The 24,295-nt window shown below is 41.8% G+C and overlaps 1 long non-coding RNA gene across 1 annotated transcript in view; it reads right to left on the bottom strand.

Moving 5' to 3' along the window:
- Positions 1–315: 315 nt before the first annotated feature.
- LOC140190511 (uncharacterized) overlaps positions 316–24,295 on the bottom strand; it is an 87,699-nt gene continuing 63,719 nt past the window's right edge. The window contains exon 3 of the long non-coding RNA XR_011883621.1: positions 316–386. This is a non-coding gene — a long non-coding RNA (uncharacterized lncRNA). The remainder of the gene's footprint in view (positions 387–24,295) is intronic.

Raw genomic sequence — 24,295 nt, 5'->3', positions numbered from 1 at the left:
TCATTAAACATTTGGTCCGATTGTGACTATTTTCCAACAGCAAAGTAATTTCCATGTTATTTCAGCAAGTTTCACCTGTTTGAAGTTTCAAGATGGAATAATTAGGGGATAAATCAATCAGTGTCGAGTGTTGAATGTAATGAATCGTGGATACAGGGAGGATTGGAAACTATTTGCATTGACATTGAACATTGCATTTCATGATGCCATCCACACTCTCTAAATGTCCCAAAGAACAGTCACTGAGAGATTCGGAAGAGTGGTCACTTTGAATATGGGAAGCAACCACAAATAACAAAATGGTAATACCTGGGCAATGTCCTTTCCATAATGCTGATGGCTGGCTATTCCTTCCTCTTCTTTACAATGGGATCATTCATATTCATCTGAGAAGACAAAAATATTTCAGTCTAACATCTTATCCAAGAGACAGTAATAACACTCCCTCAGTACAAGATTAGTAACATAGACCTAGATGTTTGTGTTTAACTTACCGATATGAGACATACAATCTCCTGACACAAGTTCAAGTTTAATTGTCATTCAGCCATACATGAACACCCATGAATACAGTCAAAGGAAAGAGCGTTACTCTGGGGCTAAGATACAAAACATAGTATCAACAGTCATACACAACACAAGTCACATACAGCACATATCAGATAGCAGTAAATTACAGTCCAAATCCCTGAGTCCATGAATGTTCCAGCGGTCTGCACTCAAACACAATATTGCTTGTTTTCTGCAAAATGAACACAGCGAGGCGGGGGGTGGGTAGTACTGACTCCAGCATTGTACCACACTACCTCTCGCACTCCAGTGGAGCATTCAACTCTGACACCTCCTCCTGGGTCGCTACAGAAGGTGGCACCACTGCAACCGAGGTCACGCAGCTCCCCTGCTGTTTGCCAATACATCAAAGAATTGGACTTGCACTATTCCACACCACCAATGCCCAGCAGGGTCTTGAAACCAGCAGAAAAGTGACTAAGATGATCATTCGCTGGTAGACTGCACACCACCCTCTCTGATACATGCAGCAACATGATCCGCATCAAGTTTCTCTAGCAATAAACAACTCGCTGATGGGGTAGATCCGCGATCGCAAAAAAAAAATGTTTAATAAAGACAATAACACCTTTGGTTGACCCCATAGCAACCACTGCATCCGAACGCACTACCATATTACCGGCTCATCAGATGAGCCACCTCTCACTTTTTGAGGCTTGAAAGAAAGTTAATGAGAAGTGATCTTATGAAACTTTATAAGTCGTATGAAGAAATAACACAAGATATCTGAGGCCCTCCTTTGGTCCAGTTGACATTCTAGCTGTACACAAGCAAGGGCAATACGATATGGAGAGCAAGCTGGTGCTCATACAGCAGGCTGCCCGTCTCCATGCAGCTGATGGATTCAAAGGAACAGCAGAAACCATTACAGATTGGCACCAACGATATCGCAGGAGTTGTCAATCAGCGTGGAACTTAACATAGGACTGTCTTAAGGACTCCAGCTCCAGACTTCTCCTCGGAGTTTAGTCCTGAAGCCTTCCCCATGAATGAGCATAGCTGCACAGCAGTGCAGGTTTGAGATCAAAGTTTTCCTTCTCCTGGATGAGCTGCCAGCCAAAGCTGATGAGTCCTATCCATCTGCCCAAGTATAAGGTAACTGGATAGAATTAAGTACTGTGGAACATTCTTTCAAAGTGAAACAAGACTGTATTGAAAAATCTTAGATTTGAAGGATGTTGATTTATTGGGATTGCTACAGCTTCATTATTGTTGTATCATGTTATTACCTCAGAATGGAAGAAGCCAAACTAGATGGAAGATTTTCCTGTAATTCAATTCCTATGTTCCTTTGTGGTAAAATAGTGAAGGAAATTGTGCTGGAATAACTTAAAGAAACAATCACACCACCACCAGGTTCAGGAACAGTTATTAACCCTCAACCATCAGTCTAATGAACCAGAGGGGATAACTTCATTCAATTTTGTTCAAACCATCACTGAATTGTTCCCATAACTATGGACTCACTTCGAAGGATTCCTCGTCTCATGTTCTCGATATTTATTTCATACTTACTACTACTATTATTTCTTTTTTTCTATATTTTTGTATTTGCACAGTTTGTTGTCTTTTGCACATTGGTTGTTTGTCCGTCCTGTTGGGTGTGGTCTTTCATTGATTCTATATGTTTCTTGAATTTACTGTGAATGCCTGCAGCGAAATGAATCTCAGGGTTGTATATGGTGACATATATGTAATTTGATAATAAATTTTCTTCAAACTTTTAATCAGATGCTACAGTAAGAGACTGACCTGAGGGTCTCAGCCTGAAACATCGACTGTTTACTCTTTTCCACAGATGCTGCCTGGCCTGCTGAGTTCCTCCAGCATCTTGTGTGTGTTACAGTAAGAGACTAAAGGTTTTTTTTTGGACAGATGAGTTGGGTTTAGTGGAATTCTTTCACTCTCTCAGGTTAACCAGCTTTAATAACATTCAAGACTTTTATTAGCTTGACTTTAGAGTTCAGTGAAGGTGAATGTTGGAAAAGGTTCAAACGAGCTTCAGTCCTGTGGCGTGAGAGCTAGTGAATTTATTTAAATGGTATGCTTCATTTTCAAAAAAACGAAGCAATTACGTGATCACTCTCATTCTTTTTGATTATAAAAATCACATTCCCTAATACATTTTCAAAGTTGAAAGTTCTGATGCAGAAAAAGACATTAAGGATCTTTTGGGCATTCAGGCACACTCAATTAAGTCCCAGTTCACTGAAGACTCTTGAAAATTTTTACTGATGTACAGTGGAGGGTATTCTGTCTGGTTGTAAATGCCTAGTGTAAAGCGTCCAATGTGCAGGACAGTAAGATGCTGCCGAGGGTTGTGAACTCAGCCAGCTCCATCATGAGCACAAACCTCTGCACCATCAACAACATCATCCAGAGGTTACCACTGAAGAGGCTCCATTCAGCAAATTAAATGAAGGGGATAGAGATTTTAATAAGCAGAATTATCATTGAAGTACATCATAATTAATTTTTGTTTTGCAGTAGACGTACAGTGGCTGGCTGGTGGCGCAGTGAGATCAGCGCCGGACTCCGGAGCGAAGGTTCCCAAGTTCGAATCCAGGTCGGGCCACCCCCAAGCACGCTTTCCATCCGTGCCGGGCTGAGTGTCGACCTAGCCACTTGGCCTCGTAAAAAATACAAGGGTCGAGTCAGGAACGTTCATATTGTGACCCGGTTAATCCTGACACCACATGCCAGACAAGAATGGCTGAATGTCTGGTACAACATGCTTAAAAAAAAAGTAGAAGTACAATAATTATTCAATTACTAATAAATAAATATTGCAAAAGAAGGATAACAAGATAGTGTTCATGAGTTCATGAACAGTTCAGAAATCTACAGTCTTAAGTACAAAGGGAGTATGGTGCAAAAATTGCCAGGAAATACAACCTCTACTTAAAGAAGACTGGGTTTTCTTGTGATGCCTAGACTAAACTTCACTTTAAATGCAGAACAGATGCTCATCCGCCTCATTCTAATTTGTGACAACTGTGGCCAGATGTTTTTCAATTATTCATCTTGGCATCTATACTACAACCTTATACATCTTCCAAGCCCTTGGAAGTTCATTCTAAACATTAGCATTAATCAATCAGTATGTTCCGGGCGTAAATATAACTGCAACTATATGCCAATAAAATCTGAAATGCTTAAAGTCCAGTCTTTCTTTCTTATTCCTTGATTTTTTCCTTCTGTCAGTTGAATATACTCACTATGATCTACAGATTTTGACATGTGGTCTGACGACATACTGATAGAACGAGTAAGCGCAACCTGCTCTTGGTATCTTGCTGTTAACCGCAGTATAACAATCCTTGTTCAAAGCTCCTGTGTCTTGTAACTGTTATTATAAGCAGAACTTACCAGTATTCAACAGTACCTAAGGACCACATTAGAATACATTGTGGTCACTTATTAGATGCATTAATGCATATTTACTATGCATTGGGGAAAAATAAAAATAGTCCAGATGTTGCTCTTCTGTTCCAGATGTCATTAGGTTCTCTGCAGAGATCCACAGACATAAGAAAAAGTTGAGAACCCTTACTCTACAGCAACAGATGGTAAGAAAATGGGGTCAGAAGGTTGTTGTTTCAAGCATCTGATCCACTGGGATATTGGTGTGCATCCACAGGTAAATCTGCAAATCAGGAAACAAACTGGATGCAAGAGCGCATGGGGAAGACTTAACTACTATTATTATTTTGGACAGAAAATCCACAAGGATGTCAGGTCTAGCAAGTGCAGGTTTCAAAAGTGTGTGAATTGTCATAAATTATATGGAGAGCATGGAGATGGCTTGTTTGAAGTGCTAATTATATTCATGAGCTGGGGTACGATGTTCAAGGCATTGAATGCTGTAGAGAAGAAGTAGAAGAAACATAACTATTCCGAAATGCATTCCATGCTATATTATTTAGTAGCCCTGCAGCAAAATATAATACAATATTTTTGTTGCAGCTGTCCAGGAGTTAGAGGAAAATTTCAAGTCACTTTGAGATAGGCGAGAGCTAGTAATTTGACAAAATAAGTCAAAAGTTGGGAGAAGCCATCAGTGACAATACTACTGCACCCAAGGTCTACCATTCTTTTGCAGCTTTTTGAGATTCCACAGTGAGAAAGGTGTTTGTTTCAGTGTGCAAATATGCCTTGTGTGTGATTTGACTTCTATGTAGGTGCAGCTAAAAATACCAGGAACTCCATCCTGTGATATCCATATATGTAGCAGTAGTCTGCCATTAAAGGATTACTCCAGAGGCTTTGGCTCAGAAATGAAGAAAACATCACGTCTGCAATGACAAGGTTTCTTTTTCAGATGTGCTAGCAATCATTCCTCATTCTGCTCATGTAAAGATTCCAAATCTTATACTTTTTTGAAGAAAGGATGCAACAGCAGAAGTTTGTAAACTGAAATACTAGACAATAGGCTGGAGGATCATCTCAAATTCAATTTCAACAAGGAGAATGAGTATTGTCATAAAATGGGAATCCGCATGAAATTACAATCTGCGTAAGTGACATAGAATTTATTGTATCAGTGTTCTGAACAGCCAGAGTGTGAGGCAGCAGTCTAAGTTTCAGTCCTGAAGACAACATGTCACTATGGAGACGGACTGACATAAATGAAGGCTGTTCCATCGCAGGAAGGAGGTGTGCATCATTCTAGTCCTTTATCCTTATTAAGCAACCAAGTCAGTGCCAGAATGTTGAGTTGGGATGGACGAGTAATAATATGATTTCTTGATAAAATCAAAACTATTGGGCATAAGTGGTTGATATTCCATCAATTTTAATACATGTGTCATCAGATGTTGGTAATGAGAGTTCACACTCACAGTCAAAAATTTCTGTCTTTGAAAATGAAAAGAAACCACATTTCAGCAAGATGTAAAACCAAAGCAACTTGTTGGGAAGAAAAACTAACCTGGATAAATATCCAAATAAAATCCTAGAGCCATTTTATATTCAAAGGTTTGAATTATCAATCGGGTTAAGGCCAGGATTCTGACTGGGCCACTCAAGAACATTAGCTTTCTTCATTTGAAGCCACTCTGTGGTTGTTCTGGCAGTGTGTTTTGGGTCATTAACCTGCTGAAAAATGAACTTCCTCCCTAGTTTAAGCTTTCTGATAGAGGCAAGAGGTTTTTATCCAAGATCTCTCTGTATTTAGCAGCATTCATCTTCCCATCAAACCTGACGAGATTTCCCGTGCCTTCTGGTGAAAAGCATCCCCATAGCATGATGCTACCTCCACCATACTTTACGGTTGGGATGGTGTTAACATGATAGTTTATTTGTGCACATTCACATGTACTCCCAGATAGATTGATATAATTTCTGAAGGAACAGTAGAATGTATCATTGAAGTGTTGTGGATCTTTGCTACACATAAAGTTGGTGTCCATTAACTTGGCATTAATTTGAGAGTTATATGCAGTATCACAATATGGCAAATATACTACACAATGTCATGGAGTGATTGAGTTAAACACCATGGAAACAGGCCCCATGTTCCACTATCCGCAGGGATCACTCCCTATGAGACTCCCTTGTCCATTCATCCCTCCCCACTGATCTCCTTCCTGGTACTGTCCTTGCAAGCATAACAAGTGCCATACTTGCCCCTACACTTCCTCCCTCACTACCATTCAGGGCCCCAAGCAGTCCTTCCAGGTGAGGCGACACTTCACCTGTGAGTCTGTTGGGGTCATCTGCTGTATCTGGTGCTCCTGGTGTGGCTTCCCGTATATTGGTGGAACCTGACATAGACTGGGAAACTGCTTCACTGAGCACCTAATGCTTCATCTGCCAGAAAAAGCAAGATCTCCCGTCGGCCTCCCATTTTAATTCTACTTCCCATTCCCATCATTCCCATTACAAGTGTCAGCCCATGGCCTCCTCTACTGCCACAATGAGGCCACACTCAGATTGGAAGAGCAAAACCTTATATTCCGTCTGGGAAGGCTCCAACTTGATGGAATGAACATTAATTTCTCGAACTTCCAGTAATTGCCCCCTTCCCCTTCACTATTCCCATTCTCATTTCCCTCTCTCACCGTATCTCCTTACCTGCCCATCACCCCATCACTTCCCTCTGGAGCTCCTTCCCCTTCCCTTTCTTCCATGTTCTTCTACTCTGTCCTATTAGCCCTTTCTCTCTTTCAGCTATCAGCTTCTCAGCTCTTTACTTCACCCCTCCCTCCCTCCCAGTTTCACCTATCACCTACCACCTTGTACTTCTTCCTCCCCCCCCCCCAACTTCTTCCTCTAACTTCTCTTTTTTTTTCCAGTCCTTGATGAATGGTCTTGGCCCGAAACGTCGACTGGTTACTCTTTTCCATGGATGCTGCCTGGCCTGCTGAGTTCCTCCAGCACTTCATGTGTGTTGCTTGGATTTCCAGCAGATTTTCTGCAGATTTTCTCATCATGGTGTAAAGTGATTCACTTTGGAGGGCCAAACATGAAGGCAGAATTTGTGGATGAGTCCAAGATTGAGGGTGTTGTGGATAGCAAGGAAGACCACCAAAACTTGCAGTGGGATATAGACCAGCCAGAAAAGTGGACTAAAAAATGGCGGATGGAATTTAATGCAGACAAGTGTGAGGTTTGCACTTTAGGAGGACCAGACAAGGTAGGTTTTACACAACGAGCAGGAGAGCAATGAGGATTATGGTCGAACAGAGGGATCTTTGAATACAAATCCATAATTCCTTGAAAGTGGTGTCACAAAGGTCATGAAGAAAGCTTTTGGCACATTTGCCTTCATGGATCAAGCTATTGAGTACAAGAGATAGAATGTTATGTTAAAATTGTGTAAGATGTCGATGAGGCCTAATTTGGAGTATTGTGTCCAGTTTTGGTCATCTACCTACAGGAAAGATGTAAATAAGATTGAAAGGATACAGAAAAATTACACAAGGATGTTGCCAAGACTTGAGGCCCTGCTTAATGGGGAAATGTTAACTAGGTAAGGACCTTATTCCTTGGTACACGGAAGATTGAGGGGAGATTTGATAGAGGTATACAAAATTATGAGAGGTATAGATAGAGTAAATGCAAGCAATCTTTTCCCCTGAGGTTGTGTGGATCTACAGCTAGAGGTCATATGTGAAAGGAGAAAGGTGAAATGTTTAAGAGAAACCTGAGGGGGAATTTCTTCCCTCAGAGGATGAGGAGAGTGTGGAACGAGCTACGAGCAAAGTGGTGGATGCAATTTTGATTTCAAGTTTAAGAGAAGCTTGGATAGGTACATGGATGGTAGTGGAGGGCCATGGTCGAAGTGCAGGTCGTTGGGATTAGGCAGATTAATAGTTCAGCACAGAGTAGATGGGCCGAAAAACCAATTTCTGTACTGTAGTATTCTATGACTCGATGACTCTAATACAGGATTATTGGCAGGATCCTTCACAGTACAGATGAAAAAAAGGAATCTTGGTGTTCATACCCATAGATGTCTCAACGTTGCAGTGAAAGTTGATAGTGTGGTCCAGAAGCCGAATGGTGTGTTGGTGTTCATTAGTCGAGGAATTGAGTTCAAGAGCTACAAAATAATGTTACGATCCCATAAGATTCTGGTTAGACCATACATGGTGTACTGTGTTGAGTTTTGTGTTCATTTCAGATCACCTCCTGATTCAAAGGAGGTGGTACAAAGGAGAGTTACCAGGATGATGTCTGGATTAGGAAGCATGCCCTGTGAGGGCAGGCTGAGTGAGCTTGGCTTTTCTTTTAGGAGACAAGGTGAGTGAGGCATAACTTGATAGAGGTGTACAAGATTATCAGAGGCATAGATCAAGTGGACAGTCACAGACGTTTTCCCAGGGTGGAAATAGTTAATACAAGGGGGCATAACTTTAAGGTGTCGGGAGGAAAGTATAGGGGGAGTGTCAGAAGTTGGTGTTTTACGCAGACAGTGGTAGGTGTGTGGAGAACGTTGCCAGGAGTGGTGGCAGAGGCAGATACGTTTTTAGGTAGCCACCTAAAAGAAGAATGGAGGACTATGTGGAAGGGAAGGGTAGATTGATCTTAGAGTGGGTTAGGGGATTGGAACCGTATCGTGGGCTGAATGGCCTGTACTGTGTTATGGAGCTAAGCTACACTCTGAAAGATTATCTTCAGTTGCTCTACACTTTGGCTGTTGAGTTATTCATGATTACATTTAGTATACTCCACTTCATCTGAACCTCCCTTTGATTCAGCAACAGCAGAGTACCATTTCCCATGGTGTCTCTGAGCTAAAGCTGATGATGGCCCCTAATAATTAACAAAATTAATGAAACATAGAAGAGTAACTACTCATCACAGCTGCAGTGCTTTACTCTTGCATGAGTGACAAAAGATGTTGTTATCTACTGACCTGACATAGGTTAATCATAAATCTTAATAGTTATTATTTTTGCAGAACAAATCACACTCACAGGTAACCCGAAGAGTGTGGTTAATAAAAGTCAGTCTTGCTTTAGATCTTTGCTTTTACCTAGATTACAACCTGCATTTAAATCTTCTGCTGGGAATATTGCAGTACACAGTTTGTCAGCTGCTGCTCAGTATAGGAATACTACTGGAATCTGACTGATCTTTACCGTGGAAAGGGCAAAATGAAGACTGGGGAAATCGTTACGAACAAGCAGGAAAAAATTATAGAGATTTTTTACATTACCTTGTGTTTGGGGAATGGAAATTTCTAGATACAGTGAGTTGGTAAAATAAGAGTGAAGGTGAGGAAGGGTTTGTCCTCTGACATTTATTCACTTACAGTCTGGAAAGGCTGACGTTTACTGCTTACCCCATCAGCTGGAGAAGGCAATTAATAGAATAAGCAAAATACAGCTCTTCCTCGAAATCCCAAACCATAATGTGAAATGCACAAAGAACGAAGGTCAGGTAGGGGTGAGCAAGAAAGCAAGGGGGAGAGGGATGAGAGAAAGGGAGAGGAAATGGGAGAGGGAAAGCGAGAGGGAGAGGCAGAGAGAGAGAGGGCGAGAGACAGATGGAGAGACAGGGGCAGAGGGGACAGGGACAGCTGTGAATAGCGGGAGAGGAGAGGGAGGGAGAGGGATGGGGAGCAGTGGAGGGAAAGTGAAAGGCAGAAGGAGAGGGAGAGGGGAGAATACTTCAGGGATCATTGTTGTCAAAGTAATTGTTGCTTTAAATTGTGGCAATTAGAAACAAAAGAGAAAATAAGTAGATGAAATTGGAACAGAAATATCAATCATTCTTTGGAGAGAAATACAAGCTAGAAATTACTGAACTAATTACAAAATGTAAACAAAGAGATACAATAGGTAATCAGAAAGGCTAATGGAATGCTAGAGGGAAGGATGTAAAAGGTCAGGTACTGATCCATCTTTATAGGGCACCTGGACCACTGCAGAAAGTGATTGTCTCCATATTTAAGGAAGGATGTGATTGCATTGGAGATAGTGATGTGAAAATCTATCAAGACGGCTTTTGGGATTCAGTAGTTGACATGTGAAGGTTAAGCTGAACAGGTTGAGTTCTAGATAATTCAAATATGGAAAAGATATAAAGAGGACTCACGGTGTGCACTAGAAGGGATGTTTTCCATAGTTGGAATGTTCTGAACTTTCAGACTCAGATGAGGAGGATTTTTTTTCAGAAAGACATGAAATTTGAAATTCTCCATGTGGAGTTGCTAAGTAGATTTCACAATTCTTCTAGGTCTAGGTAGTTGTAGGAAATGATAAAGTTTGACCTGGAACTAAGGTTTTAAGTTGGAAAGGTTTGTAAAAATCCAGAATCAGTATGTCCCTGTAAGGATTTGAAGCACATGTGGTAGGATTAGGGAACCTTGGAAGAGGTCATTGAGGGTTTGATCAGAAAGAGGAAGGAAGTGCATGCCTGCAATGCCAGAGGTTCTGCAGTTGCTGGAGATCCAAAGGAACACACACAAAATGCTGGAGGAACCCAGCAGCCCAAGCTGCATCAATGGAAGGAAATAAACAGTCGACATTTTGGATCAAAACAACTTCATCAGGACTGGAGAGGAAGGGGGAAGAAGCCAGATGCCAGAAGTGCATTCAGTTTGAGAAATCATTTGTTAAGTGAGTACTGTGAGGTTTATAGAGGAACCAGTTAGGAGGCCAAAAGGGGGACCAGGGTCCTAACAGAATTTAACAATCCAAAGCAGTTTATACATACATAATCAGAATTAGAATCCAGGTTAATATCACTGACATACATTGTGAAATTAGTTGTTTTGCAGCGACAGTACTTGCGAAACATAATAATAAAAACTGAGAATTACAGTAAGTAGTATATTTTTTAAAGTAGTTAAATCAGTCGTACAAAAAATAGTGCACCATTCTGGCCCCCACTCCACAGGAGGATGTGGGAGCTTTAGACAGAGTAAAGAAGAGTCAGCTGGATGCTGCCTGGGATGAAGAGCTTCAGTTACAAGGAGAGATTGGACAGATTGAAGTTGTTCTTGTTGGAGCGCAGGGTGTTGAAGGGTAAATTTAGAGGTTTACAAAATTATGAAGTAGATAGATGGGGAAGGCATCACAGTTCATTCCAATGGTAGGGGAGCCTAAAACCAGACAACGTAAGTTTAAGGTGAGAGGGGAAATACTGAAAGGAAATCTGATCAGCAACTTTTTTCTCACAGAGGGCAGGGGTTACATAACACCATCTGTCAAAGGAGCTGTCAGAGGCAGGTATATTCGGTGTTTAAAAATCATTTGGTTGGGTAGATGGACGAAAAGAAAAGGATGTGGGCCAATTGCAGGAAAGTGAAATTAGCATAGTTTAGATAAGCATCTTGGTCAGAATATTGTGCTTTAGACCGAGTGAGGAAAAGTCTGCATGGAATGGCTGGGTCAAAGGACCTGTTTCCATGCATGAACCTATGACTCTAGGAGATCGAAGCCAAAGACTGCCATACATTTAAATTACAAGAGAGTCGAGGGGTATGGGAAGACACCATCAAAGAGGCATTGAGACCGAGATTGGATTGGTCATCATCTTACTGAATGACAGAGCAGGTTAAAAGGCTGACTTACGTGCACTAACTTCTGCTCCAATTCGTTTTGGTCTTACCTCACATCTGTGACAATGTAAGCATGCAGTTGATCGTTTAACAGAACACTTTAGTCCCAAATTCTCCTGAACTCTGGAGACCCAGTTTGCTCATGTATAATTTGTACAGGATACCAGCTCTGTGCAGACTGGCTGGAGCGTTAGTTTCTTCACAAGTATTTCATATTGACAATGTCTGCTGAATATTTCAAACCACACCAGATGTGACTTTGCATTCATGCGTACGTCCTGGGTTTTTCTAATGAGATGGAAGGGAAGGTTGTACGTGATATGATTGAGATTTTCTGAGTGTGCTGGGAGGGCAGGGGCATGTGATATGACTGACATTTTCTCAGTGAGATGGGAGGAGAGGGGCATGTAGTGTGATTGAGATTTTCTCAGTGAGATGGAAGGGGAGGGGCATGTGATGTGACTGAAGTTTTCTCAGTGAGATAGGAGGGTAGGGGTACTTGGTGTGATTGACATTTTCTTCATTTTTGTGACTCCATTTATTTTGTCCATCAATGCCTTTCAATTTTGTTTGGCCAAATTTTGAGTCTTATTTATAAATTCTAATCTGATAAAATAGAATTAAAAATTGCTTTTTTTAATTAAATCACATTCACTTACTGTAAAAATGACAACAAAGTTAGCCTTCTTCTGAACTGTAACCTTTCCATAATTCTGTAAAATTACTTCTGCTGGTTGACTAAGGAAAAGGTAAAATTATAAATAGATTTTTCAAAGTGAAGTTGTGAAATGCCTCTCCATCTCAGAAAGTCCTACAATTTGTGATAATCTTCTGCAAATTACATCCAGTGACCAGCCAATTGATTTTAAACCTGAAACAAGAATCAATCTGCAGGGAGAACTAGATGAGTTAAGCAGCATCTGTGGAGGCAAAGGGATGGTCAAAGTTTTGGGATGAAATCCTACATCAGAACGGAGAAATTAATGGGAAAAATAGCTGGCATACACAAGTGAAAGGAAGGAGTGAGACTGAAGCTGGTATGTGATAGGTGGAACCTGACGAGGGGGTGAAGGGGTGGTGGAGCTAGAGAGATGGACAGGCAGAAGTAGGTGAGGGTGCGTGAGAGGAGGCCTGTTGGATCAGAGGCGGGTAGGTTAAAGGTGGGGCGGGGAAACTTTAAGCAGATGGAATAGGTGGGAGAGGGTGGAGACAAAGGTTGGTAAGTGATAGGTGGAACTAGATAAGAGAGGGGTAGTGGACAGATGAAAGCAGGTGGGGAAGGGGATATAAAGGTGAACCAAAGGAAGGTAGGTATGTGCATGGTGGGCAATTTGAAGCAGGTGTAGGATTGTAATGAGTGTAGGTGATGGGATTCAGGGGTGTGGAAGGTAATGGAAGATTTGAACAAAGGAAGAGAGAAAGTTGCTGGACCAGTGGGAATGGGGAGGTGACTCAAGGTGTGCCTATTACCTCAAGTTTGAGTATGATGAGGCTTTCGCAACCAAATGTACTAAGGGATATGTGGGAAAGACTGGCACATAGAATCAGACCATACTTTAAAACCATAAGACATTGGAGCAGAATTAGGCCTTTCAGCCCATCAACTCTGCTCCGACATTTCACCATGGCTGATCCACTTCCCTCTCAACCCCATTTTCCTGCCTTCGCCCTGGAGCATTTCACACCCTGACTTACCAAAAATCTATCAACCTCCACACTAACTACACCTAATAACTTGGCCACCACAGCTGCCTGCAGCAATGAATTCCACAGATTCACCACAGCTGGCTAAAGAAATTCCTCCTCATCTCCATTCTAAATGGACATCCCTCCATTCTGAGACTGTGCTCTGTGGTCCTAGACACACCCATAATAAGAAAATTTCTCTCCACATCCACTCTGTCTAGGCTTTTGAATATTTGATAGGTTTCAATGAGATCCTCCCCTCATTCTCATTTCCAGCGAGTACAGGAGCAGAGCTATCAAAAACTCGTTATATGATAAGCCTTTCAATCCCAGAATCATCTTTGAGAACCTCCTTTGGACCCTCTCCAATGTCAGCACATCCTTTTTTACATACGGGGCCCAAAACTGCTCATAATACTCCAAGCGAGGCCTCACCAGGGCTTTATAAGGCCTCAACGTTACTTCCATGCTTTTATGTCCTAGTCCTCTTGAAATGAATGCTAACAATGCATTTGCCTTCCTCACCACTGACCAAATCTGCAAGTTAACTTTCAGGGAAATCTGCACAAGGACTCCAAAGTTCCTTTGCACTTTGGATTTTTGAATTTTATTTCCATTTTGAGAATAGTCAACACTTTTATTCCTTCAAACAAAGTGCATGACCATATGCTTTCTGACACTGTATTCCATTTGCCACTTATTTACCCATTCTCACAATCTATCTAAGTCCTTCTGCAGACTTCCTGCTTCCTTGACACTACCTGCCCCTCCACCTGTTTGTATCATCTGTAAACTTGGTCACAAAGCCATCAATTTTGTTATCAAATTATTGACATACAACATAAAAACAAGTGGTCCCAACACGAACTCCTGTGGAACACCACTAGCCACTGGCAGCCAGTCTGGAAAGACTCCATTCTGCTTCATGCCAATAACCAATGCTCTATCCATGCCTGCATCTTTCCTGTAACACCATAGACTCTTATCTTGCTCAGCAGCCTCATGTGTGGCACTTGGGCCCCTTTAACACAAAATGGTAGAATAGCATTAAGGATCTAATCATCTTGTACTGATATAGTAAAACACCATTAATTGGGCATGCTTAGGACTCTGGTGGGAGATTTTGTGGACTATTGGATGTTATTCCAGTTATCACACCAGCACACTTTCAACTCAATTTTCACTTAGACCCTATGGCCATAAAACATTGGAGCAGAATTAGGCCATTCCATCATGGCTGATTTCTCATTCTTCTCAACCCCATTCTCATGCCTTCTCCCTGTAATCTTTGACAGCCTGACTAATCAAGGACCAACCAACCTCTGCTTTAAGAATACCCAATGACTTGGCCCCAACGGATGTTTGAGGCAATGAATTCCACAGATTCACTACCCTCTGGCTAAAGAAATTCCTCCTCACCTCTCAACATTTCTGACTGAAACGTTTCATCAGGACTGAAAATGAAGGGGGCAGACATCAGAATAAGAAGGTGAGGTGAGTGGAAAGAGTACAAGCTGATAGATGAAATTGATAGATGAGACCAGGTGAGGGGATGGTAGTTGGGTGGGGGAGATGGGGTGAAGTAAGAAGGACAGGGTCACCCATGCTTTAAGAAAATGTGATCATGAGTTTACGTTCCTCAAACCTGAGTCTACTGTTTCTCAGCGTACAGCCATGACACCCCGTTAGAGTTGTGTCAACACTGATAAAATGATGTGGCAGCTGTGGGAACCCCATGAAAAATAGAGGTAAAAGGAAGGGAGTAGAAGAACCAGGAGAGACACCTGTTAACTATTCCCTATGCAAACTTACAATAACTTTATGTCCTTGCACTGTACTACAAAACAAATGTTTCACATCCTACAAGGCATTGATAATAAACTAATTCTGACTCTGAGCAGTATTTTTTCATTCCGTGTCACCGCTTGACTTCTTGCTCTTCCAGAGGCCCAATTTTAACTGGGCACCTCATACGGATTTAACCTCTAAAATTCCCTCAGTAAACCAGAAGGAATTATAATTGTTCACCTGCCTTAAGATACTCTCATGTCATTCAATGTAATGTTGTATTGGAAAGTACCCCATGAAGAGTCTTTGGAATTTCATGCCAAATCAAAGGTTCTGTATAAATCTTAACCCAAGCACTGAAGTAAGTGTTAAGTTTTTGATGATTACGTGGAAAATTCACATCAACATCCTTTGAAAAAATCTCAAGCTTTTCTCATTTGTCTATGACCTCCTCTGTTGTCATGATGAGACAATTCTCAGATTGGAGAAGCAACACCTCACATTCCACCAGGGAACTCTCCCACCTGATGGCATCAACATCAATTTTGCTCATTTTTATTAATCTCTCCCCTCCCCCTCTTTCTTTGTTCATTCCCCTTTCTGGCTCCTCTTACCTCTTTTCTTCTCCTTGCCTGCCCATTACCTCCCCCTGGTGCCCCTCCTCCTTCCTTTTCTCCCATGGTCCACACTCCTCTCCTATCAGGTATCATCTTCTTCATCCCTTTACCTCTTCCACCTATCACCTCCCATGCTTCTCACATCATCCCAGCCATCCCCTCACCTGGCTTCATGTATCAACTGCCAGCTTGTACTCCTTCCCCTCTTCCCACCTTCATATTCTGGCTTCTACCTCTGCTTTCCTTTCCAGTTCTGATGAAGGGCCTTGCCCAAAAACGTCAACTGTTAATTCACCTCCATAGATGCTGCCTGATTTCCTCGGTTCTTTCATCATTTAACGTGTGTTGTCTGGATTTCTAGCTTCTACAAAATCTCGTGTTTAATCTTTTTGTTTAAAAGGTTTTAATGCAAATTTTCTGCATTGCTGTTCTAACTTCTTCTTTAAGACCAATTTTAAAAATACACTGACCTACTACAGTAAAATGCTTCCCAGAAAAAGATGATGAGGTTAACTGAAGGAAGTACATGACCACATGGGCACCATGGCAACAACACACTGAGCCCTGTCCTTTCCTTTGTGAATTGCCCATTGGTGCAGAATGGGAGTTAATGCATAAATATCAGGCAGGAGGATGCAATACAGGAGAGATGAAAAGGGTAAGGCATGATGAAAAATTCTAAGTTTTCTTAAATAACCTGCCTATTCTGGAGCCAGAACCAGGCTGTGGCTTTGAATCACAGTTCAAAGCCTACAGATAAAACCAGCAAGCACCTTCTGGTTTGTTGCCTGTCCTGAGAAGGCCCACAGCATGATACCTTGCACACAGTGAACCTGATGGTTGAGAGCTGGAGGAGCAGACATGCTAAACAGAACTGCTACCTTCTGTTCAATACTTAATGTTCCTACCACTCATGCCCTAGTGGAAATAGAATCTCAAAGATAGATTGAACTGACTCAGTTACTGGGATCGTATTGAACGAGTCCATTCAATACTGCACCATTTTTGACTGTTTTTAATTCTTCCAATTCCCCATTACAAAATGACGTTATAACAGTCATACTAGAATCTAGTCTCACATTAGAATCAGCCCACCCCCTGACACTTTTCCCAACTTTAAATGGAGAAAGAGAACAAGTAAACTGAAGGTAATTGTGAATACTTTTAGATTAGTAATTATTTTTTGTCTGTCAATCAAACAACATTAAGCTTAACACTGATCACACCTGACTGCAAGATCCTACAAAAGATTGCAAGGACTGCTGAGAGCATTATCGGGGTCTCTCTTCCACCCACCCCAGATATTTACCAGGAGCACTGCATACACAGGACCCTTAACATTGTCAGTGATCCCTCCCATCTGTTCCACAATCTCTTAGAACCCCTACCATCAGGCAAAAGGTTACCATAGCATTAGGACAAGGACTGTTAGGATGGAAACAACTTCCTCCTGCAGTCCATTAGGACTACTGAACTCCCTGCCATCTCCTGGTCTCATCGCGTATAATGCACCAGTAGCGTCATGCTGTTTACCTTTAATCTGTGTCGTATATTCATCTTATGCTAAATGTCAATCCTCTGTAATGCATTTTATTATTTGTTAATTTATTTGTGGTGATATTATTTTATGTGTTATGAGTGTGTTATATGTGTTGTGTTGTACACCTTGGTCTGGAAGAACATTGTTTTGTTCAATGATATACATGAGTAACATTGGATGACGATAAACTTGCACCTGAACACTGACTGATCACACCACTGCAATGACATTCCCTATGCTTTTTAAAGGACACTCCTCCTCTGATCCATCACTGTAGACAGATGCAACGTCATCATTAAATACAATTTCTTCAATCTCCAAAGAATAGTTGATTAAAATTCTGAGTGAAAATTTTATAACAGATAGAATTTTCTTTCAATTTCCTTTTCAAAGGAAATACAACAAATCTCTCAATCATGTTTAATTACAGAAAGAAAGAATTATATAGAGCGTCGACAGCTCATAGCATCACACAAGACAAATTATATTAAAGAACCAGTGTCATTATGTAGCAGTCAATCTGCTCCCAGGATGATTCCCTCAAGCAAGACTTCCTTTTAATTCTCTCAGATGTAGATGTCATTAGCAAGGCCAGTATTAAATGCAGGCTCCAGATGCCAGCCCCTCTTTGCCATGGCATGCATGATAAGGAGCTATTATATTTTTTTAGGTTTTCCATTGGGATCAAGGTCTGGCATTCACTCCAGTTCTTTGTTTTCTAAGGTGAGTAATGTAGCTCTTCCAGAGGTAGTTTCTGCAATTACCACTATTGTGTGTTCAGGACGTATATCCTTGAGATGCAGATTGGGTGACCATTTTGTAGAGTACTTGCATGCAGACTGCAGTGGAAAACACCAAACCTCCTGGTGCCTCCATCCAATCCCCACTCTGATCTATCCAGCTGACACCTCTTGCACAATTACAACAAGCTCCAAAGCAAGCTTGATGGACAACACCTCAACTCCTATTTAGGAACATTGTAGCTTCCAGACTCATTATCATTCCCATAACCACGGACTCTGACGCAGAGTATTGGCAAACTTGCAGGCGGGGCTGCGGAATGGGGCTTGCAATCATGCTTCTGAGTATGCACATTCCAGCCAATTAGAGATTCATTGTGATTGTATTTAACACCCTTCTTCTTCTTTCAGTCTTGTCAGGTTTTGACCAAAAGCATCAACACTCCCTGCTTACCGTTACTCTTGGTACGGGAAAGAAGACTACTGCTAGATTGACGCTGAAAAAGAGCAATGTTTACTTAGTGTTAGGTCACTGCCTCTGAGCCATAATGTTAGTTTAAGAGTTTAGTTAATGGCCCGTTGGCTTATTGTTTATTACTTTTCCTTTAATTCTGCACAGTTCTTATTAAAAGTCAGTGAGCTGTTCATCCACTCTGCACTAGGGCCATCACTGCACACCCTTGTTAATTGTGATAACCCACTTTCTCTCCCTGTATCAGACCAGCCTCTTTTGCTGTAGTCATTGCTTTCTGATATTGGCTCTGTTTTTTTGGCACACCCTACCCCACTATATACAACACATCACACTTCTCTGTCTCTCTCAAAATAACATGACCAGGTACTCTGGCTCCATCACACATTTTGCCTCTGCCCTATCATCCCTCTCTACCCATCATATCTGCAGAAAAAGTAACCCTCTTTTCCCCTCACAATCCCAGTTTTGATGAAAGGTCTTTGACCCCAAACATTAACTCTGCCTCTCTTTCCATAGATGCTGCCTCAGTGTTTCCAGCATTTTCTGTTTTTGTTTCATATTTCCAGCATCTGCAGTTCTCTTTTGTTTTCAACCGCAAGGCCACTAGATTGGAATGTATGCTATTTGTGGTTTGGGGTCTGCGTGGTTCACTGTCCAGTTATTTGCCTTATCTTTCATTATCCACGTCCCTCTTAGTGTCAAGTCTGTATATGCAAACACCTCCCAGTCTCCACCCAGCGAACAGGAGTCATCTGCCACTCATTCTAAGCTCATCACCTGCAGTCTTTGTTCACTCGTCAAACCAGCGGGACTCAACCAGTTACTGTGAGCCTTCAGTTACCTTGTTGTCTATTGTATTTGGTAACTACTCCCTTTTGTTTTGTGTCCCCTCATGGCTTGTTATCATGCAGTCTATTACTAACGCTATTGCTCACTGCTAAATCGTCTCCACTGCTCTGCATCTAGGTCAAGCCTCCTCTACATTTCCTGACACTTAGTTTTTGAAGTGGTGTGGATTCATTATACTTTTTAAAATAAATTTATAAAATTATATTAAAAAATAAATCTGCCTACAGCATTAAACCCTCATTTTCGTAATATTGCCGCAGATTGCAAGACAGTATTTATTTGAAATCAGTTTCTGGTGTCATTTCTCTTACCCAGGGTCCCATTTCATGTTATGTTTCAATTTACAGCCCCTTTACAATAAAATCAGGAGATTTTACAATACTGGTCTTGACAAATAACTAAAAATTAACCACAGTTACGCAATTACAGATAGTTTGTCAACCAAACAAAAATTGCATTCTCTGCCTGGGATTGCTACTCCTCAAATACACCAACAATCATGAAAAGCAAGAAATTAAATTCATCCAAGGTCATATACTGCAGTGGCTGCTCCTCAGAAATGCCATTCCAGTGGTGTGAATTGAACCCAGTTTCAGTGATGGGCTGCAGTGGGCCTTTCGTTGTCTCTTGAATATTCAGTAGACAAGCACAACGATAATTTTTTTTCAGGAAATATCTACTCTATCATTGGCAGCAATCACTGAGTGTTAATCATAAATGAATACATTTTAAAACAAAAGGTAAGTGCAAGACATCCAAACTATGAAAACTACTGGAGATATTTTCTTGTAATTACTAAGAAATAGTATATGCATTTCAGAATCAGAATCAGATTTAATATTATTAGCATATGTCATGAAATTTGTTAACATCTTCAGAATTTGATAGCTTAAATATAGCACATAACATCAAAATCTAAAGTAATTTTATTATCAAAGTACATATATGTCACTATATACTACCTGGAGATTTATTTTCTTGCAGGCATTCACAGTAGAACAGAAACATACAATAGAATCAGTGACAAAATATACACAAAGATTGACAAACAACCAATTTGCAAAAGTGGTAGAGTGAGTCCATAGGTTGAGAAATCGGTTCAGAGTTGAGGTGAGTGATGGTCTAAGGGTAAGAATTGTTTCTGAACCTTATGCTGTGGAACCTAATGCTACTGTACCTCCTTCCTGATGGCAGCAGTGAGAAGAGAGCATGGCCTGGATGGTGGGCTCCTTGATGATGGATGCTGCTTTCTTGTGGCAGGACTCCATGTAGATGTGCTCAATGAGAGAGAGGGTTTTCCTGTGTTGGACTGGGCTGTAACCATTACTTTTTGTAGGGTATTCCATTCCTGGGCATAAGCCCTTAAGGCATAGTTGCAAACTTAGGCCATTTGGCCCATCAAGTCTGTTCCATCATTTCCCGATAACTTGGCCTCCGTGACTGCCTGTGGCAACAAATTCTACAGATTCACCACCCTCTGGTGAAAGGAATTCCTTCTCATCTCTGTTCTAAATGGACGTCCCTCTATTCTGAAGCTGTGTCCTTTGGTCCTAGAGCTACCCACCATAGGAAACATCCACTCCTTCATGACCTTTCAACATTTGATAGGTTTCTATGAGATCCCCCTTCATTCTGCTGAATTCCAGTAAGTACAATCCCAGAGTCATCAAATGCTCCTCATATGATAAGCCTTTCAGTCCGGGATTTATTTTCACGAGTTTCCTTTGAACCTTTTCCAATGTCATCATATCCTTTCTTAGATAAGGGGTCCAAAACTGCTCACAATACTCCAAGGGAGACCTCACCAGTGCTTTATAAAGCTTCAACATTACATCCTTACTTTTATATTCTAGTCCTCTTGAAATGAACACTAAAGTTGCATTTGCCTTCCTCAGCACCGACTCAACCTGCAAATTAACCTTTAAGGAATCCTGCATGAGGACTCCCAAGTCCCTTTGTACCTCAGATTTTTTTTTGAATTTTCTCATCATTTAGAAAATAGCCTCCACTTTTATTGCTTCTGCCAAAGCGCATGACCATATACAACCAGACACTGTATTGTATCTGCCACTTCCATACCGATTCTCCTCATCTGTTCAAGTCCTTCTGCAGTGTCTCTGATTCAGTCTTGGTGATTTCATACATGGCTCAGTTAGCCTACATCTTTAGGTTCAAAGATCATGGAGTCAAGTCTCAACTCAGAAAATAGACCATCAATAACAGAGGAAAAGCGAGCTGCATTGAAGAAGCTCGAGACTGTCTCAATACTCTAAACGGCTGCTATTTCTCAGGTTCCACAACAAGCAACTATTGATGTATTTTAAAAATGTGACTAGCAGTGCAACGAAGAAGGCAGCCAATTTGTGCACAGAAATGGCATCGGCATTGTTGGATGGAAAGGTGTATTTATGTTGCATCCATTGCAAAGTTGAAATTAAATTTATTATCAAAGTATGTCACCATATAAAAAAGGAAGGGTACGTCGCATCCGGAGTTTCTCCAATTAGCGGATGATTTCCCTCCACACCTCTCTGACGTAGTGGGGAACCACGTATGAGGTAATTAAAGCAGTGGTTTGCCATTGCCTTCTGATGGGTGAGTTTCACCAGCTCGTAACCCAGCACGGATGAAAAGCGTGCAGGGGAGCCGGGTGGTTTCGAACTCAGGACCTTTCGTCCCGAAGTCCGGCGCTGATGCCACTACGCCACCAGCCGGGTCATGTCACCAGATACTATCCTGAAATTCATTTTCTTGCAGGCACTCACTGTAGAACAAAGAAATACAACAGACTCAATGAAAAACTACACTCAAATAAAATCTGACAAGCAACCACTGCACAAGTATAAAAAAGACTCCATCCCTCGAGTGACAACTTGTGCTAAAGTGTAAGCAGCTATATACACACCAGCTTACTACACCACTCACATCTAATGGGACTGCACCATGTGGACTCGAGCAGAATCTGATATCTACTTTAAAAGGAAATATTTGCAAGGCTTGAATTGAATCAGTTGGTGCTTTCAAACAACCAGATGCTGTATGATGTGCCTTTCATTTGGCCTTCCTTCTCAGCTGCGTGCTTTCTGTCATGATATATTTCTTATCATTTGGATCTTCATAACAGCGTGACCAAGAAAACTCAGTGGAATTCCGGAGCTTAATGTTCCTAGGAAGTGTTCATTTTTAAACCTGCTTGGATCCAGTTGCATAGGCAGAATTAATGATTTAAGTTCAAAAATTAATCTTCTTAGTTTTTCAATGTATTCTCTGCTAGCATCATAAGGTATATTATACTGTCACAAGCCTGCAAACAGCTTTCCTCGCCTTCACAAGACCAGTCAACAGCAGGTACTGTATGGACTAGGTGTTTAGCTTCCGGATGGTTACAAACCTGGATCCAGAAATGGACTCAGATCAGGGATGAAAGCAAGGATGGTCGCAGAAACAATGAAGTGAGAAGTCAAAGGATTTAGGTCACACCTTGTAGGTATGAAGTCTTCACTGAGATGAATGCTACACAAAGAATCATGTGCTGATTTCCAGGCTATTTTGCCAGTGAGAGAGTATTTACCAGAGCGATGGCGGTTGCCCATCGTATCCGACGATAACAGGAAACCTGTGTGGGAGAGTTTTCAAAGTGGAAAAGCCATTGAGCTGAGCAGTTCCACTCTCTCGACCTCAGAAGTCCGGGTCCAGTGGTACGAACAAGTATTATGAACTAGGGTGTTCCGTGGTTACAGAGGATGGTCATGATGTCTTTTATGCCATTTCACACCCTTCACTCTCCACAGAGCATTGCAGTACCTCCTTCCTAGCTGTTGGACCTCACTGTAGATTTCATCCACCCAGTCTGTCGGTATTGGCTTTGCATGCCAGGATAGGCATGCCCCTACCTCACCGGGGTATGAGGCTGCCGGCAATCTTCACCTGTTGAATTGGGGTACCGGGGCATGGCTGCTGTCGCATGCAAACGGCTAGCTGGAGTCACGGGTGAGAGCTGAGTGCCTGGGGGGGACTAAAGGTGAGTGAGTGGCCCTGGAATGGACACAACAAGCCTCTTCAGCAGAGGTGCTACCCCTCCCTGGACACCCCATTCCCCCCAGACTCTATTAGAGAGATAGAGTCAGACTATCACTCGATCCACCACCAACCCACAGTCGCTACAGCTCGTACCGTTTACAGGATATGACTCATCAAGCTGTCTCAGGTAGCACCTTCCACACCCATGACCTCTATTGACCAGTAGAACAAGGACAGTAAAAGCACAGGAACACCACCATCTTGACATTGCCATCGAAACCACACACCTTCCTGACTTGGAAATAGATCGTTGCTCCTGCACAATTCCGGGCGCAGAACAAAAAGAGTCTACGAAACAAACTAATTTAAACAGTATGATTGTAGACCGGTCATATTCTGCATGGAGGTCGGTGACCAATGGTGTGCCTCAGGGATCTGTTCTGGGACCCCTTCTCTTCGTGATTTTTATAAATGACCTGGATGAGGAAGTGGAGGGGTGGGTTAGTAAATTTGCTGATGACACAAAGGTTGGGGGTGTTGTGGATAGTGTGGAGGGCGGTCAGTGGTTACAGCGGGACATCGATAGGATGCAAAACTAGGCTGAGAAGTAGCAGATGGAGTTCAACCCAGGTAAGTGTGAGGTGTAAACACGAGGAATTCTGCAGATGCTGGAAATTCAAGCAACACACATCAAAGTTGCTGGTGAACGCAGCAGGCCAGGCAGCATCTCTAGGAAGAGGTACAGTCGACGCTTCGGGCCGAGACCCTTCGTCAGGACTAACTGAAGGAAGAGCTAGTAAGAGATTTGAGAATGTGAGGTGGTTCATTTTGGTAGGTCAAGTATAATGGCAGAATATAGTACTAATGGTAAGACTCTTGGCAGTATGGAGTATCAGAGAGATCTTGGGGTCCGTGTCCATAGGACACTCAAAGCTGCTGTGTAGGTTGATTATGTAGTTAAGAAGGCATATGGTGGACGTCATCGTCCAGAATGGC

This window comes from Mobula birostris, chromosome 30 (genome assembly GCF_030028105.1).
Source record: "Mobula birostris isolate sMobBir1 chromosome 30, sMobBir1.hap1, whole genome shotgun sequence".
Lineage (NCBI taxonomy): Eukaryota > Metazoa > Chordata > Chondrichthyes > Myliobatiformes > Myliobatidae > Mobula > Mobula birostris.
This window is presented reverse-complemented; position numbering and strand designations above follow the sequence as displayed.